Raw genomic sequence first — 17,282 nt, 5'->3', positions numbered from 1 at the left:
CTCCTGCTTAGCCTTGCATCATCTGGTTTCCTGGATCACCAGCATTGGCAGTAATGTTGAAGTCAGTCACCTGTTTAAAAAAAAAAAAAAAAAGTAAGAGTTTTTTTTTTGTGTGTGTGTGTGTGTGTGTTTTCTTTCAGGCAGTTCCACTGAAATCTCCCAATATTTTTCAATACCCAAAGTCTCCCAGAATCAGGACTGCACCAGACAGGATAATTCAGGTCCAGGCGCGATAAAGTCAAACTGAAGGAGAAGGAAGGTGGCTAGTGGGGAGGGCCACCTACTGAGAATAGAAGCGCTGGTGTTTATCCTCATCTCACCCAGCAGCCTCCCTGGGGACCCAACGTGCCACCGTTGGGCTTAGCTTCCAAACGGGCAGTTTTCCTGGTGACAAAATCAGAGTCGCCTGTGTGTCCTTACAGACAGAGGTGAGGGGCCTGGTGTTTTTTTAAGTCGCCCAAATTATCACAGTTGGGTGTAACCTGATTGTTTCTTTCCATCCGCTTTTTATTTGAGAACAGCCTTTTACATTTACAGAGAAGTTGCAAAGACAGGATGTACACAGATTTCCCACACACACTACACCTACTTTCCCCCACGATTTTCTGGTATTACAAACATATCGCATTATTACTGTCTATTTGTCAGAATGAATGAACCAATATTGACATATTAGTCTTTTTTAAAAATAAGTTTTATTGATTTAAGAGAGAGAGGGATATAAAGAGAGAAACATCAATCGACTGCTCCCTGCCGGCCCCCTACTAGGGATTGAGCCTGCAACCCCGGGGAATGTGCCCTGACTGGGAATGGAATTAGCAACATCTTGGTTCATGGGTAGACGCTCAACCACTGAGCCACACCGGCTGGGCACTATATTGTTCTTAACTTCAGTCTGTGCTTTGCTCAGATATCCTTATGTTTTACTGAATGCACTTTTTCTGTCCCTGGCCCCACCCAGGACATCACAGTCCATTTAGGCAACATGTTTGCTTAGATTCCTCTTGGTGTGATGGTTTCTCAGACTTTGTGTTTTTTGTTTTTTTAATTGAGATATAATTCACATATTATTATATCTACCCTTTAAAAGTGTACAATTCAGCCCTAGCTGGTTTGGGTCAGTGGATAGAGTGTCAGCCTGCGGACTGAAAGGTCCCAGGTTCGATTCCGGCCAAGGGCATGTACCTTGGTTGCGGGCACATCCCCAGTAGGGGGTGTGCAGGAGGCAGCTGATTGATGTTTCTCTCCCATCGATGTTTCTAACTCTCTATCCCTCTCCTTTCCTCTCTGTAAAAAATCAATAAAATATATTTAAAAATAAAAATAAAAAAAATAAAAGTGTACAATTCAGTGGACTTTAGTGCATTCAGAAATTGTGCTATCGTATATTTAAAAAAACAAGCCCAACCAGCTTGGCTCAGCGGTTCAGCGTTGACCTATGAGCTAGGAGGTCACGGTTTGATTCCCGGTCAGAGTATACTTGTATGCCCAGGTTGCGGGCTCGATCCCCAGTGTGGGACTTGCGGGAGGCAGTCAATCAGATTCTTTCTCGTCATTGATGTTTCTATCTCTCCCTCCCTCTTCCTTGCTCTCTGAAATCAATAAAAAATATATTTAAAGAAAAAAAATTGTGCTAATTCCATAACATTTTCTTCACCCCTGTAAGAAACCACATACCCATGTAGCAGTCACTCCCCATTCTCCCCTCCCCGAAGCTTCTGGCAACCACTCATCTACTTTCTGTTTTTATTAATTTGTCTCTTCTAGACATTTCAGAGAAATGGGATCACACAATTTGTGGCCTTTTATATCGGGGTCCTTTCACTGAGCACAAAGTTCTCAAGGTTCATTCATGTTGTAGCATCTATCAGGACTTCCTTCCTTTTTATGGCTAAATAAAATTCCATTGAATGGATTGACCACACTTAGTTTATCCACTCATAAACGGATGGATATAACCACCTTTGGCTGTTATGACTGTCTTTATAGTTTCACAGAATACCACTTAGATGTTTGTCCTGCAGTTGAGATCTGTCTCATGTGTTTCTCATGATTAAACTGGGGTTAGGGTTTGGGGAGGAGGACCATGGAGGTAAGTGCCTTTCTCATCACTCATATTGAGGGTGTGTGCCACTAAAATGATTTCTCACTCTTGATATGAACTTTGATCACCTGGTGGAGGTAGAGTCTGTCAGATTTCATCACTGTTAAAGTGCCCTGATTTCAATAGATAGTGGCACCAATTTTCTCTTCACTTTAACCACAAAGTTATAATTCTAATATTAATTTTTGCTGCATAGATATATTAAAGCAGTGGTTCTCAACCTTCTGGCCCTTTAAATACAGTTCCTCATGTTGTGACCCAACCATAAAATTATTTTCGTTGCTACTTCATAACTGTAATGTTGCTACTGGTATGAATCATAATGTAAATATCTGATGTGCAGGATGGTCTTAGGCGACCCCTGTGAAAGGGTCGTTTGACCGCCAAAAGGGTCATGACCCATAGGTTGAGAACCGCGGTATTAAAGGGAAGGCTAGTTTTAACTTATTTGATTTGGATTCATACTTCAAATAAAGACCTTTTTTTCCCGATAGAAGACTTTTAATTATATTAAAAATGTCACACTGCAGTGATTTGCAGAGATTTTTAAACAAATCTTTAGTACCCAGTGTTGGTGACAATGTAGAGAAACAGACATTTTTATAGGCTATCTGGGGCAAGGGTGAATGAAGATGGGGAGGACATTTGGCAATCTACATCCAAAGCCTTGAAATGTGCCACCCAATTCCATCAATTCTACATTTAGAACTTTATAAAAAGAAAATAAATATGTACACAAAGATTTGGCCAAAAACAAACAAACAAGAAACCAACCCAATTTATTATAGAATTATTTGTAGGAACCAAAGTTGAAAATAACCTAAGTGCCCAAAATAGGAAATTAGCTTTAAAATTGACACAACCCTGCAATCCATTGCCAAACAACTATTTAAAAGGATGTAAATACATGAAAAGACAGAAAAAGACATAAAAAGATTATCACAACTTCTTAAGTAGAAAAAATGATTAAAAAGTGTGTATACAAAAATTCTGATTTTATAGAACAATAAAATATATATGTCTTTGCATAGAAAAAATAATGGCTCGATCCCCAGTAAGGGGCATGCAGGAGGCAGTTGATCAATGTTTCTCTCTCATCATTGTTTCCATCTCCCTCTCTCCCTTCCTCTTTGAAATATATATATATATTTGGTCTTTATCCCTGGCTCCTGGCAAAGACCCCTAAACACCCTTGGAATTTCCTGAACGACAGGAGGGTTTTCTGTTTTTCATAGTGAGCCCCTTTATATCACACCTGGGTTCACACTAATGACATAACTTGGGGTAGAGCACCTGGATACAGAGCCTCAGGAGGCAGCTGGTCACCAGAAAGACCAAGTGGTTGGCACTTGTAGCTTCACTTCAGGGAGGGGGAAAGGGGGGTTGGATATTAAGTTCTATAGCAACTCTTTTGTTGTCAATCCTCATCCAAGGATATTTTCCCATTGATTTTTAGAGAGAGTGGAAGGGAGAGAGGGAGGGGGGAGAGGGACAGGGAGAGGGAGAGAGAGATAAAGAGATAGAGATCCATGGAAGAGAGAGACATCAATTGGTTGCCTCCCCCGTGCACCCTACTGGGGTTCAGGATCGAACCCGAAACCCAGGTACCTGTGTGCCTGGGTTGCGCCCTTGACTGGGAATTGAACCCATGAACCTTTAGTGCTGGGGCCAATGCTCCAACCAACTGAGCAACATCGGCCAGGGCTCTATAGCAGCTCTTGGAGAACATTGAATGAGCTGGGCTGGTAAACACCTGGAGGTGCTGGGAGGGTGGGCTGTGCCTGGAGAGACGTGAAAGCTCAGGGCCCGCCTTCCCCCATACCTGCCCTGTGCATCTCTTCCATCTGGCTGTTCCCGAGTTGTATCCTTTATAATCAAGTGGTAATAGTAAGTAAACTGTTTCCTGAGTCCTGTGAGCCCTATAGCAACATGAGAAGGGGGTCATGGGAACCCCTGATTTATAGCTGATCGGCCAGAGTACAGGAGGCTTGAACTTGGAATTGGATCTGAAGTGGGGGCAGTCTTGTGGGATTGAGCCTTTAACCTGGAAGGGGTAGGGGGTCTGACCATAATTCTAGGTTGTGTCAGATTGAATTGCTGTTGGTGTCCAGAGAATTGGGGAATTGGTTGGTATGAGAACCGCCCCCCCCCCCCACACACACACACATACACATTTGGTGTCAGAAGTGTTCTGTGGGTAGAAACAGACCTTAGGAAATTCTTTGTGTCTCAATTTCTCATCTTTAAAATGGGAATAAAAATACCAACCTTATTGGGTATTTGTCAGGATCAAATAAGTTAATACACACAAAGGATTTATTATAAATATTAAAATAGGTGGAATCCCATGTGTGGTAGGGAGACCTTTTTTTAAAAAAAAGTAGACAATGTATTTTTTTAATGTATTTTATTGATTTTTACAGAGAAGAAGGGAAAGGGATAGACACTTAGAAACATCAATGAGAGAGAAACATCAATCAGCTGCCTCCTGCACGCCTCCTACTGGGGATCGAGCCTGCAACCAAGGTACATGCCCTTGACTGGAATTGAACCCAAGACCCTTCAGTCCGCAGGCTGACGCTCTATTCACTGAGCCAAACCAGCTAGGGCAAGTGCTATTTTTTTAATAAGAAAAGAAAACGGGACACGCTTCCTGTGGTGAGCACACCCACGCTTTCCCCTTCCACCTCTTCTCCCCCCAGGAGCGGCACCTTTGCCTTCTCTCTCCTAAGCTCCAAGGGCCCTTCTTTTGCTTCTGTAACTTGTTTTCTGAGCCTACGCAGCCCAGCTGGTTCATTCTACTACCTCTGCAACTTTCTAAATAAACTTCCTCTTGTAATTTGAAACAAAACAAAAAAAAAGAAAAAAGAAAAGAAAGGGAGGAAGGAAGGAAGGAAGAAGGAAGGAAAGGAGGGAGGAAGGAAGGAATTTAGAGTAAATGGCTTGTGAAATGTTTCTGACCTACCAGGCCATGACTGATGTGCCCGGTTTGGACAGAGCCTGAGCGCCTGCACATGTTGGCATCCCATCATGTTTGCTTGTTTTTATGTGGTGGGCAGCCCCTAGGGGGGTCCCTAATATCCAAGACCCTTCTTATTCATGTCCTTGTGTAACTCCCTTCCCTTTAGTGTGAGTTGGGTTTACTGACTTGCCTCAAATGAATAGCATATGGCAAGGGATGGACCCCACATCCAAGAGTAGGTTGTAAAAAAGAGTGGCTTCTGTCTTGGGCGTCCTCTTTCTCTTTCTCCCTCCAATGAAAGAAGCCAGCTGCCACGTTGTGAGCTATCCCTGGGAGAGTTAATTAACATAACTATTACCCAAACTGCTTTCTTTCCCAAAGGGGATTATAAGGAGCCCCCTTTTAAACTCCGCCCAACCCCCCTCACCCCAGGCAATCTTTTTTTCTTTTTTTAAACATATTTTTATTAATTTCAGAGAGGAAGAGAGAGGGAGAGAGAAACATCTATGATGAGAGAGAATCATTGATTGGCTGCCTCCTGCATACCTCCCCAGTGGGGATTGAGCCCAGGCATGTGCCCTTGACTGGAATTGAACCCAGGACCCTTCAGTCCACAGGCTGACACTCTATCCACTGAGCCAAACCAGCTCGGGCTTAAATATGTTTTTATTGATTTTTAGAGGGAGAGGAAGGGATAGGGATAGAGAGGTAGAAATATCTATCGGCCACCTCCTGCATGCTCCCTACTGGGGATGGAGCTCACAACCTGAGCATGTGCCCTGGCTAGAATTGAACCAGTGACCTCTTGGTTCACGGATGGATGCTCAACCATTGAGCCACACTGGCTGTGCTGTTTTCTGTGATTATAGATTAGTTTGCATTTTCTCTAATTTTATGTAAAGGGAATGAATTAGAAAGCACATACAGTATTTTTTTTTTCTTTTTGGCCTGGCTACTTTCACTCAGCATAATTATTTTAGATTCATCTATGTTGTGTTCATTCCATCTTGTTGCTGTGCAGTAGTAATAGTCCCCTGTATGGACATATCACAGGCTCTCTGTTCACCCGTTGATGGGCATTCGGGTTGCTTCCAGTTTGGACTATTACAAGTAGAGCTGATGTGGACATTCATCCATAAGTATGGCTTTCTTTTCTCTTTGGTAATTACCTAGGAGTGAAATACATCTGGGTATTTATCCAAAAAATAGAAAAACACTCATTTAAAAAGATATATGTACCCCTATATTCATTGCAGCATTATTTACAATAGCCAACATATGGAAACAAACTAAGTGTCCATCAGTGAATGAATGGATAAAGATGTGATATATATATAACAAAATACTACTCAGCTTGAAAAACAGAATGAAATCTTGCCACTAGTGACAACATGAATGAACCTTGAAGATATTCTGCTAAATGAAATAAATGAGCTAGCCCAACTGGTGTGGCTCAGTGGTTGAGAGTCAACCTAGAAACCAGGAGGTCATGGTTCAATCCAAGGTCAGCACTCATGCTCAGGTTGTAGGCTCGATCCCTAGTGGGGGCATGCAGGAGGCAGCCGATTGATGATTCTCTCTCATCATTGATGTTTCTATCTCTCTCTTCCTCTCTCTTTTTCTCTGAAGTAAATAAAAATATATTTAAAAAAATAAGTGAACTGGAGAAAGAAAATACCATATGATTTCACACATATGTGAAATTTAACCAAAAGAAAACAAATGAAAAAAATGGAATGAAAACAAACTCAAGATACAGAGAACAAATTGGTGGCTACCAGAGGGAAATAAAGTGGTTGGGGGAGGGGTGCCCCTAGCTGGTTTGGCTCAGTGGATAAAACGTCCACCTGTAGACTGAAGGGTCTCAGATTCGATTCCAGTCAAGGGCACATGCCCAAGTTGCAGGCTCAATCCCCAATAGGGGCATGCAGAAGGCAGCTGATCAACGAATCTCATTATTGATGTTTCTATCTCTCTCTCCCTCTCCCTTCCTCCCTGAAATCAATAAAAATATATTTAATAAAAAAAAAGGTTTCGGGGGTGGGCAAAAGGGGTTAAGGGAGTCAACTGTATGGTGACTGATGGTAACTAGACTTTTGGGGGGTGATCACATGTATACAGATGTCAAATTATAATATTGTACACCTGAAACTTATATACCAATTTTTCCTTCATAAAAATACAAACTCTTGAGTTATTTTTCAAAGTGATTGTACCATTTTACATTCCCACAAGCATTCTATAGGACGTTTCGCAACCCTGGCACTAAACCACTAAATACCAGCGGTCCCAGTCATGGTGGCAACTTAACCCCGACTCCCTTTACAAATGTCCGCCCCCCCCCCCCCCCCCTCCATGGAGCAGAGCTGCCCCAGCTGAGGATCAGGAGCTCTTTGTTCCAGCGGTAGCCAAAGATAAGCCCGCCTTCAGGAGCCAAGGAAGAAACATGTGTGACCCCAAGTTTGTGAACTGAATTCATGGAAGCCGAGGTAGAAGACGGTTACAAGAATGAGGGGTGACTGCCAATAGTACGGCGTGGCCTGGCCAGGCATTCTGTGGTTCTTCGGTTTTTGAAAAGACCAAAATGCTCTTATTTAAAGAATGAAGGTTTATAGGCATGGTGGTTAGAACTAAAGTCAGATGATCCATTTACTTTCTATTTTTAATTTTCTCTCTGGCCCTGGAGCCTCCCAGAGCCTCCCTGGGGTAAAAATAAGTGGTGTTCGGTAATCCCGAGCTGAAAGGTGGTACTTAACTCAAAAGTACACCTGAACTCAGCTAATTTGCACTAATCACCTACCCCAGCCATGGATCAGAGGGGAAACATCACTATGATGCAACCACGACCAGGCATTGCAGGGTGCCACCCACGCCCAAATACTTCTTTGATTTCTAAAACCTTCCTCCCAGCCCCCTATTAAGCTGAACAGGGCCTCAGAATCCCCTGGAGGGCTTGAGAAACACAGATTGTCTGGTCCCACCGCTAGAGATTCTGATTTCATGTAGCTGGAGAGGTGCATGAGAATTTTCATTTCTAACAAGTGTCCAGGTGGGGCTGACGCTGCTGGTCCAGGGACCACGCTCTGACACCCGCTTTCCTATTGGAAGCCTCAATTTAAAGTCTAGCTAATGGGAGTCAAACAACCCTATGGTATGTTTGACTTTCCATAGGGTTGATGTCATTTTTTTGCACACTTGTCCAGGGCAAGACAGCTCTCCCGGGAGCAAAGCATCGCCCAGCACGGGAGTGCAGACATAGTGGCCCGGTTCTTCTCATTTGGCATCACCAGCATTTTCTATCAGTGCGACATTTACCCATCTGAGTCCTTTCCTCAAGTGTAGAAAATGTGGACTCACCTTGCTTGTAACTACTGATCCTGAGCTCATGAAATACCTAAATAATGCAGCAGAACAACTAAGAGGTTGGTTATACGTACAAGTGTTCAGTGCAGAAACGTGTGGTAGTCGTCTCGAATATTGAAAGCGGGGAGGTCCTTGAAAGACGGCAGTTTGACTTTGGGACAAGACTGTCAAAGACGACACAACCCGGAGAAAAGCCTCAGTCTCCAGGATGAAATCCGCTCGGTGATCAGACAGGTCACTGCTACGGTGACATTTCTGCCACGGCTGGACGTTTCTTGTCAATTTGATCTGCTGATCTATGCAGACAAAGATTTGGTTGTGCCTGAGAAGTGGGAAGAGTCAGGACTAGGGCTCATTACCAAGTCTGAGCAAGTGCGCCTGTGTTCCTTCAGCTACAACCCACAAAGTAAGCGGCATGGTGGCCGACGGAATCCTGCCCATGACTGGAGATAAGACAAGAACAAGACTCTCGTTCTCATACGTGTTTCCTGAAACCACGTCAGCTACGGTTCATGTTTTATTTCACCGGTTCATTTTCAGATGGGGAAAACTTAACATTATACTTTACTGAACTGTGCACATGGTTCCATTTTGGGTATTGTTTGACTTTCCATAGGGTTGATGTCATTTTTTGCACACTATTCAAAGGGAACCAGCAGATTACATCAGAACTGTAATGCCAATTCCTTTGAAGGTGGTAACTGGAGATAGAAAACTTTTGCTATAAAACTAAGTGTCTTCCAAAATCAGACCTCATGGTCAAGTAGCTTGACTCAGAATAGAGGTAAAGCCCAGCCAGCATGGCTCAGTGGTTGAGCATTTGCCTATAAACCAGGAGGTCACGATTCAATTACCGGTCAGGGCACATGCCCGGGTTGTGGCTCGATCCCCAGTGTGGGGCATGCAGGAGGCAGCCGATCAATGATTCTCTCTCATCATTGATGTCTCTGTCTCTCTCTCCCTGTCCCTTCCTCTCTGAAATCAATTAAAAATATATTTTTTAAAAAAGAATAGAGATATATTTTTAAAAAATGAAGCAGCAAAAGGAGTCTGAATATCCAGTCTTTGTTTAGGTCCTAAAGTAATTGATAACCCACAATCAACAAAATATTCCTATAAGGTCCTTTTGCCATTTATTTCATTTGTATAGTTTCCATATGGAAAAAATCTCCAATTATTTGATTTCAATGTATATAATTTACACTTATGAAGCTGTCACTATTTGTACTGTTTAAATTCCAGTGATACAGAACTCAATGTCTTTTTCTGTCTTATAAAATCAAGCTTTAAATGACAATGTCAAATAAAGTTAACCGTGTATGTTAAAGATAAAAAAATAAAGTCTAACTATGGCAGTGATCTTCGACCAATGTGATTTTGTGCCCTGACCCCAAAGACACAAATCTTGAGACATAACTGATGTGGGGGGACTGAAGCTGGCATCTAGTGGGTAGAAGCCAGGGATGCTGCCAGCACCCTACAATACACGGGACAACCCCCACAAGAATTGTTTCACCCAAATGTCAATAGTGTCAAGGTTGAGAAACCCTGACCTATAGGGGAATGCTTAAAGAAATTAGAAGAAAATTTTCACAAGAGAAAGATATTACCCAGCCATCCCTTAAGAAGAATGCCCCTTAGACCTTTGTAAAACTTGGGGAATTGTTCCTGATATGATGTGAAAGAAACAAATAGGATAAAAGGGGTGTTTTCAACCTACCAGCTGTTTCATTTAAGTTTCTTCAGACTTTATCACACACTCTATCTTGTCTGTTTCTATGTTTACTTATACAACCTCTGTCTTCATTTCCTGGGATGTAAGGTCCTGGTATATTTTAGGAAAGCATTAAATAGTTGGTAGACACTCAGATGGGTAAACCTGATGTCTTTTTTTTAATATATGGTTTATTGATTTTAGAGGGAGAGAAAGGTAGAAATATCAATGATGAGAGAGAATTATTGATTGGCTGCCTCCTGCATGCCTCCACTGGGGATCAAGCCTGCAACCCAGGCATGTGCCCTGACCGGAAATCGAACCGTGACCTCCTGGTTCATAGGTCGATGCTCAATCACTGAGTCACACCGGCTGGGCAAACCTGATGTCTTGGAAGAAAAATCAGTGCTGTGCTGGTAAGTTTAATAACCGACTATCTGAAAAGAAAATCCCTCATTTGTAGCATTTGCTTATTCCCATGGTGTAAAGACTCCCACTGTGGCTGATTTATCAGCTCCCTCACGGTGTCACTGACAAAGGAGTTGGGTAAGTGTACACAGCTGGCTTGCCACACCCATAGGAGCCAGCCCCAGCACAACATTGGAAAGAATTATATTAATCAAAAAAGGCTGGGAGGGAAAATGCTAAAATGTTAATGGTGGAGCAGTGGGATCATGCATATATTAGAAACCATTAAGCCCCAGCATAATAACTAATGAATATGTGAGGATGCCTCCTTGTCTAGTTAATGTCCTTCAAGAAAGACTGGAATAGCATGCCCATTAATATGACGTGGCTCCCAATTTCTGGTCTCTATCCAAATTCCAGACTCCTGATTGAGAGAATCAGCTGACACAATCTTATGTCAACTGTGGTGGGAGTGGGGGGATATACCTATTTGGGGCAAGTAGTGCAGGTGTTCAGGTTCTGAACTGCATGAAGGCAGCATATTTGGGCCCATTGACCCCATAGACACATATGAACTTGCATAAAAGAATGCAGATGGGCTCAGAGGTATGGGGCTCTGAGTCCCGAGGCAGTGGGGTAACACTCTTTGTTATAAACCCCATGGACCGATGGCCATGTATGCACTCTGGAGAGCGCACGGACACGCAGTCCTGTGATGCAGACACATGTGACCTCCTCATTTCTCAGATCCCCAGTTCTGCCCCCTTAACCCCAGCACTGAAGCTGTCGGCTGTTCAACACGGAGGAGAGGGCACTGGGGTATTGAGGTTGCTGAGACATGGAAGTTCCAGGGTGCCTTCAAGTGGGTAAAAGTGAGGGTATATTTGACCCTCAGCAAGGCTGCTGCCTACATGGCCACAGAAGGCACTGAGAACTCTTTTAAAAGATCATTGGATACTCAAGAGAATTAAAAACATATGTTCAGCCCTAGCTGGTTTGGCTCAGTGGATAGAGTGTCGCCTGTGGACTGAAGGGTCCCGGGTTTAATTCCAATCAAGGAGCACATGCCTGGGTTGTGGGCTCAATCCCCAGCTGGGGCCGTGTAGGAGGCAGCTGATCAATGATTCTCGCTCATCATTGATGTTTCTATCTTTCTCTTTCTCTCCCTTCCTCTCTGAAATCAATACGAATATATATAATAAAAATAAAAACATATGTTCGCACAAAAACTTGCACACAAATACTCATAGCAGTCTTAGTTATCCTAGCCCCAAAAGTGGAAACAATCCAAATGACCACGAATGGACGAATGGACGAATGGAAAGGGTGGTCTATCCATACAATGAAATATTATTCAGCCATAAAACGAGAATGAAGAACTGATACAGGCTACAACGTATGCAAACTTCAAAAACACTGTGACCAATGAAAGAAGTCAGACACAAAAGGCGACATGTTTTATGACTCCATTTCTACGAAATATCCAGAATAGCAAGTCCATAGGCAGAAAGTGGATTAGTGGTTCTCAGGGGGTGGCGGCTGAGGGAATGGGGAGTGACTGCTGGTGGGCATGGGGTTTCTTATCAGGGTCATGAGAATGTTCTGGAATTAGATAGTGGCGATAGTTGTACAACATAGTGAATATACTAAAACCACTGACCTGTACACTTTAAAATGGTGGACTTAATGGTGTGCAAATTCTATTTCAATAATGAAAATAATTTGAGGGAGGTGTGCTTTGTTCTAATTTGCACATAGGCTAGACATGTATGGGCTGACAGTGGTCCCCAAAACAAAGCATCTAGGACAGCGGTTCTCAACCCGTGGGTCGCAACCCCTTTGGGGGTCGAACGACCCTTTCACAGGGGTCACCTAAGACCATCCTGCATATCAGATATTTACATTACGATTCATAACAGTGGCAACATTACAGTTATGCAGTAGCAACGAAAATAATTTTATGGTTGGGTCACAACATGAGGAACTGTATTTAAAGGGCCAGAAGTTTGAGAACCACTGTTCTAGGAGTTCATCTTGGTGACCTAGGCATGGGGAGCAGGAGGTCGCAGAAAGAGAGCAAGCTTCTTTTATGGAAAGACAGTGTGGCAGACCCCAGTGGCACCTGCCAGTGTCTCCTTGGCTTTCTCTGAGCCTGTGAACGTCATCCCTCGGTTAGTTTCTATGGTTCTCTGGCTGAGACCTTGCTCCAGCTGCCGAAGTGTGCTCAGCCTGCGCATGGGGTGGCTGGGAGTGCTGGGACATTAACACCACCCACCTATCTCAACCAGGGATGGACCCCAGCGTCCTCACTCCTGGAGGTCCCCAGAGGGATAGAACCCCTACTGCCCACAGCAGTAACTTGCCCACTAGTACACCCCGAATTGGTTCCTCTCCTTCCCTGTCTTTGGGTCACCTCTCAAATCAACTACCTGCTCTCTGATCCTTGTTCCAGGTTCTGCTTCTGGGAGAACCCAACCTAAGTATTTTTAAAATTTCTTTCATAGCAGACACAATATTCTCCTCATCAGAAAATAAACATTTTTTTTCAAGTCTTGAGATATCTAAGAGCGATCACCTCATTTCTGGAAGAACATTCTAGTTGAAGGAGAGGTTGAGGTATTTATCAAGTGCCTACCGCATGCCAGGAACTGGCCTAGAGATTGGAGATGTAGAGATGAACAGGGCAGCGGGCAGACATGGCCTCTGCCCTCATGGAGCATTCTAGTGGCTGTGAGGAGATATGCCTCGTTCATCCCAAGAGTAGTAAGTATTCACCATGATGAGAAATCTGGGTGAAGTGGGAAAACGCGATGGGGGTGTGATTGGCCCAGCTGGTCAGGGAGGGCTGCTCGAAGGAAGTGCCATTTGAATGGAGACCTGAGTGACAGGAAGGAGCCTGGCAGATCGAGGGCCTGTGCTGTGAGAACAGCCAGCAAGTGCCTTCCTACTCAAGATGCAGTCTGTGGACCAGCCGCCTTGGCATCGATGGGAGCTGGCTAGAGATGCAGACTCTCCGGTCCCAGCCCAGACCTACAGAGCCAGGCTGCATTTGAACATGATTCCCAGGTGATTCCTGAGAGTCGCAGAGAAGGGGATTGAATATGAGGGCCTGCATTACTGGTGTTTCAGGATGCAGGTGTGACCAGGAGTGAGGCTCTGTGATGTAGACATCTTGCCTTACAGAGAAACTGTTTCTTTATTTGTGACACCTGTGTTGGCAAAGCGACCTGAGCCTTTTTGTTTTCAGAGCTGTTCCACTTTTTTTTTTCGAATTAAAGAGTCACATTTATTGCAATCCAAGTGCCACTTCTTAAAAAATTATTATTAAATCCTCACCAGAGGGCATGTGTAGTGATTTTTGAGACAGAGAAAGAGAGAGATAGAGATAGATAGATAGATAGATAGAGAGAGAGAGAGAGAGAGAGAGAGAAACATTGATATGAGAAACATTGATGTGAGAGAGAAACATCAATCGGTTGTCTTTCGTATGCACCCAGACTAGGAATCGTACCCGTAACCTAGGCATGAGCCCTGGTTGGGAATTGAACCTGCAACCCTTAGGTTCCGGCAAGTGCAGGATTGAGCAGGGAAAGGGCGCAGAGGACGATGCTCCAACCAACTGAGCCACACTGGCCAGCAGAGCTGTGCCACTTTTAAAACACTTTTCAGGAAAATCAAGGAATCATTTAGCAGTCAGAGCAGGAGGCCTGAGAAACAGTTTACCACGAAGGGCCTTTCATGGTGATATTACCACTATGCTGAAGCAGGCCTCTGACCCAGGCTCTAAGTACCGCCCGCAAGGTTGTATCAAGTTGGGAAGGCCACAGGCAATCTTCTGAAAATGCATTTATTTGCCTGTGATTCGCCCCTCAGATAACAGAGGTCACATTTTTAACCTGAGTACTATCTGATAACCCACAGAACTTGCAGCTACAGTTCCAGGCTGAGGACGAGCCATGAAGGAACATGCTGTTCTGATGGGGAAAAGTTGCATAAACAGTGGTTAAAAGCAACAAAACACACACACAGACACACACACACACACACACACACCTCAAAGAAAACCCCTCAAGTCCCCCCAAACTACGGAGTATTACATTTATTTAGCATTGTGCAAATTACCATGAGCGTTACATTACATAAGGAGTAATGAACTGTGTTCAGCTGCTGGTACAGAGAACTGAGCACAGTTGCTTATATAAACTAGAGGTTTCTTAACTCTACTTAAAAACAAGTCTCACCCTGGCCAGTGAGGCTCCAAGATTAGAGTGTTGGCCAGTGTATCAAAGGGTCTCAGGTTCGATTCCGAGTCAAGGGCATGTACCTAGGTTTCGGGGTTGTTCCCTGCCCCTGGTTGGGGCAGGTGTGGGAGACAGCTAGTTGATGTGTCTCTCTCACATTGATGTTTCTCTCTCTCTCTCTCCCCTCCCCCCCTTCCTTCCACACTTTCTCTGAAAAGCATTGGGAAAAATATCCTCTGGTGAGGATTAACAACAAAACAATCTAGAGCAGTGATTCTCAACCTGTGGGTCGCCACCCCTTTGGGGATCGAACGACCCTTTCACAGGGGTTGCCTAAGACCATCGGAAAACACTTATATAATTACATATTGTTTTTGTGATTAATCACTATGCTTTAATGATGTTCAATTTGTAACAATGAAATTGGGGGTCACCACAACATGAGGAACTGTATTAAAGCGTTAGGAAGGTTGAGAACCACTTGTCTAGAGGTAGCCCTAGGACGACCACAAACTCATCATAGACTTCCTCCTTTCTGTTCCACTGTCCTTAGCGTATGGCTTCCTTCCTCATGGTCAAAAATGGCTGCTACAGCCCTTGCTATTTTGTTTGTGTTCCAGGCAACAGGAAGGAGGAAGTACAAGAGCAACAGCGCAAGCCAAGTCAGTTCCCTTTAAATAGCTTTCCTGGAAGCCCCACCCAATGACTTCCCCTTATTTCATCACCCTCCCTCGGTTGCAAAGGGGACTGGGAAATGTAGTCCTTGAGCTGGGCACATTGCCCACTTGAATACAATTTAGGCTCTGTTAGTAAACACTTGTGGAATGGATATGGGGAAGGGACCGAGCCAACTTTGTTATGCACATAATCTTCCATTATATGCTCAGGTTTTTTTTCTGTTTCTTTTTTGTTCCTTTTTATTGAATTTATTGGGGTTACATCTATACTAATAAAAGGGTAATATGCTAATTAGACTGGGAGACCTTCTGGGAGACCTTCTGGATGTCCTTCCGGACAAAGACATGGTGGCAGGGTCGAAGCAGAGGCGGTTAGGGGCAAGCAGACTGGCAAGCGGGGGCAGTTGGGGGTGATCAGGCCGGCGGGGGGGGCAGTTGGGGCGATCAGGCTGGCAGGGGGTGCAGTTGGGGGTGATAAGGCCAGTGGGGGGGGACAGTTGGGTGCGAGCAGGCTGGGGGCGGGCAGTTGGGGGTGAGCAGATTGGAGAAGGTGCAGGCCTGGCTGATGGACAACCCCCCCACCCCATGCACGAATTTCGTGCACCCAGGCCACTAGTTAGTAAATAAAATTATGTAGGCTTCAGGTGTACAATTCTATAATACATCATCTATATATTGTGCTGTTCGTTCACCATCCCAAGTCAAATCTCCTTTCATCACCATTTATCCCCTTTGTACCCTCTTCTACTCCCCCCAGCCCTATAGGCTTAGTTTTGAGAAACCCTTAGGGAAATTTCCCTCATGAGGTCTGAAATTTTTTGACTCTTTGGGCAAAAGTTTTTTGTTTTGTTTTTTAATCTTATAGATAAAACTTGTAGTCTTTTCATTTCTTTTTAAGACAGGTAGAATTTACTTGCCCAAGTATAACAAGGGAAGAAGAACATATAAACCTTCCAATTTCTGCTAAAATCTCCTTATTTAATATTTAACTTTATTTACTGTTTTTATTTACAACAGAGTTTAGAGAGAAAATGTCCTTCAGTTTACCAAATGAGGTAAGAGAGTTTTGGCTGGGTTCAATCATGAGCTTGCCATTTCTGCCCCAGGAAAGGAAGTAAAAAGAGGTCAGAACACATTTCTTTCCCTGCTCAATCCTGCACTTGGCAGAACAGTCATCGACTTAGTTGCTGTGCAAGAGAGCTGTGAAATGTGAGTGGGGGGCTCCCCAGGCGAGCCATGACACCTTTGAAGTCTAGGACTGTAGAGTCAAAGAATTTCACCTTCAGTAGAGATCTGAATGCAGCATGGGTAAGACCTAGATGTGGTGTTTTTTTGTTGTTTTGTTTTGCTTTTTAAAATATATTTTATTGATTTTTTTACAGAGAGGAAGGGAGAGGGAAAGAGTTAGAAACATCCATGAGAGAGAATCACTGATCTGCTGCCTTCTGCACGCCCCCTACTGGGGATGGGGATGTGCCTGTGCCGGGATTCACGTCCCAGCATCAAGAAGGGTTCAGGAATCTGGAAAAGGGGCTGTGCGTAGATGACATAGGAATCCAGAGACTAATAAAGAGTCCGGAGAGGAGATATCATTTTGAAAGGCATTGGGGGTCAGAGGACCATCAGCTAAAGGAACTGAAGACTCCCTCCTTGTCTAGGACCCTTGCTTTTATTAACACAATTTGTCCTAAGGCAAGGTTGAGGTAATATACTTCAAAGGGTAAGGTTTCAAAGGGTACAGAGTCCATTGTCAGAATGGGGAAATTAGCCTACGGCTATCCAGGTGTTTGGCCAGTAGGAGGCAATAACATGT

The 17,282-nt window shown here is 43.9% G+C and overlaps 1 pseudogene; it reads left to right on the top strand.

Annotated features, from left to right (window-relative positions):
- The first annotated feature begins 7,543 nt into the window (after positions 1 to 7,543).
- On the top strand, positions 7,544 to 11,320 carry LOC118656559 (annotated as a pseudogene).
- Positions 11,321 to 17,282: the final 5,962 nt, after the last annotated feature.

This window comes from Myotis myotis, unplaced genomic scaffold (genome assembly GCF_014108235.1).
Source record: "Myotis myotis isolate mMyoMyo1 unplaced genomic scaffold, mMyoMyo1.p scaffold_m19_p_5, whole genome shotgun sequence".
In the NCBI taxonomy this organism is placed as follows: Eukaryota; Metazoa; Chordata; class Mammalia; order Chiroptera; family Vespertilionidae; genus Myotis; species Myotis myotis.
This window is presented reverse-complemented; position numbering and strand designations above follow the sequence as displayed.